We start from the raw sequence: 2,500 nt of genomic DNA on the forward strand, positions 1-2,500 counted from the left end.
TGGTCTCGCTGGCGCAACCGAAGTGCCAGGCTGGATAACTCATTAACCAGAAGGCGGCTGGAGGCAGGCAGGGCTGATGGCTGAGGCCGGGTGGAGGCCACCCGCGGCCGGGAAAGTCAAAAGTCCCGTTGTGTGGAAGTCTATGAGGTCAGATTCGGCCGCCTTACCGGGCCTGCGGTTGATGGTTTCCCGCTTGGGCAAGCGAGTCGGCCCGGCAAAGTGGCCACTTGCATTTTCTGGCAAGTGTCTGCGAACAACGTTAATGAGTTGAACCTCGGCAATTGTCGGAAGTCCCGATGAAGAAATGAAAATGCCCCTTTTGCGGGGATTTGGATGCTCATGGCCGGCAGCAGGTGGCCCGACGCCCCGCCAACTTGACACTTGTCATTTCTGTCCTTGGGGGTTGGCGGGGTATCTGCACAGAGGTAGGAGGTGGCAGAATCGAGACTTGGTGAGTTTTCCAAACAAACGTCTCGAGCCTCCAGGTCTGCAGAGACCGACCAGGGCTGCCGCCCAACCGACTATTCACCCTTTTTGGGCGGGAATTTATTCCCTTTTTGCCCATTTTTCGGGTTTTTGGTCGGGCTTCAAAAGCGGCTGCCCGAGGCCTGGCAGAGGCCGGGGCATGGTCCCCGATCGCGCCAGGCGGCTCGCGCGACCCGATTAGGCCCCGAAAGGAGTCGGGAAATCGGCAGACCTGCCCGAGTTCAGCCCGGGGGGGGCGGGGGGCAGGTCGGTTCGGCTCAAATCATTAACCAAAGCCGAGACTTGGTCTCGCTGGCGCAACCGAAGTGCCAGGCTGGATAACTCATTAACCAGAAGGCGGCTGGAGGCAGGCAGGGCTGATGGCTGAGGCCGGGTGGAGGCCACCCGCGGCCGGGAAAGTCAAAAGTCCCGTTGTGTGGAAGTCTATGAGGTCAGATTCGGCCGCCTTACCGGGCCTTCGGTTGATGGTTTCCCGCTTGGGCAAGCGAGTCGGCCCGGCAAAGTGGCCACTTGCATTTTCTGGCAAGTGTCTGCGAACAACGTTAATGAGTTGAACCTCGGAAATTGCCGGAAGTCCCGATGAAGAAATGAAAATGCCCCTTTTGCGGGGATTTGGATGCTCATGGCCGGCAGCAGGTGGCCCGACGCCCCGCCAACTTGACACTTGTCATTTCTGTCCTTGGGGGTTGGCGGGGTATCTGCACAGAGGTAGGAGGTGGCAGAATCGAGACTTGGTGAGTTTTCCAAACAAACGTCTCGAGCCTCCAGGTCTGCAGAGACCGACCAGGGCTGCCGCCCAACCGACTATTCACCCTTTTTGGGCGGGAATTTATTCCCTTTTTGCCCATTTTTCGGGTTTTTGGTCGGGCTTCAAAAGCGGCTGCCCGAGGCCTGGCAGAGGCCGGGGCATGGGCCCCGATCGCGCCAGGCGGCTCGCGCGACCCGATTAGGCCCCGAAAGGAGTCGGGAAATCGGCAGACCTTGCCGAGTTCAGCCCGCGGTGGCGGGGGGCAGGTCGGTTCGGCTCAAATCATTAACCAAAGCCGAGACTTGGTCTCGCTGGCGCAACCGAAGTGCCAGGCTGGATAACTCATTAACCAGAAGGCGGCTGGAGGCAGGCAGGGCTGATGGCTGAGGCCGGGTGGAGGCCACCCGCGGCCGGGAAAGTCAAAAGTCCAGTTGTGTGGAAGTCTATGAGGTCAGATTCGGCCGCCTTACCGGGCCTTCGGTTGATGGTTTCCCGCTTGGGCAAGCGAGTCGGCCCGGCAAAGTGGCCACTTGCATTTTCTGGCAAGTGTCTGCGAACAACGTTAATGAGTTGAACCTTGGAAATTGCCGGAAGTCCCGATGAAGAAATGAAAATGCCCCTTTTGCGGGGATTTGGATGCTCATGGCCGGCAGCAGGTGGCCCGACGCCCCGCCAACTTGACACTTGTCATTTCTGTCCTTGGGGGTTGGCGGGGTATCTGCACAGAGGTAGGAGGTGGCAGAATCGAGACTTGGTGAGTTTTCCAAACAAACGTCTCGAGCCTCCAGGTCTGCAGAGACCGACCAGGGCTGCCGCCCAACCGACTATTCACCCTTTTTGGGCGGGAATTTATTCCCTTTTTGCCCATTTTTCGGGTTTTTGGTCGGGCTTCAAAAGCGGCTGCCCGAGGCCTGGCAGAGGCCGGGGCATGGTCCCCGATCGCGCCAGGCGGCTCGCGCGACCCGATTAGGCCCCGAAAGGAGTCGGGAAATCGGCAGACCTGCCCGAGTTCAGCCCGGGGGGGGCGGGGGGCAGGTCGGTTCGGCTCAAATCATTAACCAAAGCCGAGACTTGGTCTCGCTGGCGCAACCGAAGTGCCAGGCTGGATAACTCATTAACCAGAAGGCGGCTGGAGGCAGGCAGGGCTGATGGCTGAGGCCGGGTGGAGGCCACCCGCGGCCGGGAAAGTCAAAAGTCCCGTTGTGTGGAAGTCTATGAGGTCAGATTCGGCCGCCTTACCGGGCCTTCGGTTGATGGTTTCCCGCT

Source organism: Pristiophorus japonicus, unplaced genomic scaffold, assembly GCF_044704955.1.
Source record: "Pristiophorus japonicus isolate sPriJap1 unplaced genomic scaffold, sPriJap1.hap1 HAP1_SCAFFOLD_1326, whole genome shotgun sequence".
NCBI classification, from domain to species: Eukaryota; Metazoa; Chordata; class Chondrichthyes; family Pristiophoridae; genus Pristiophorus; species Pristiophorus japonicus.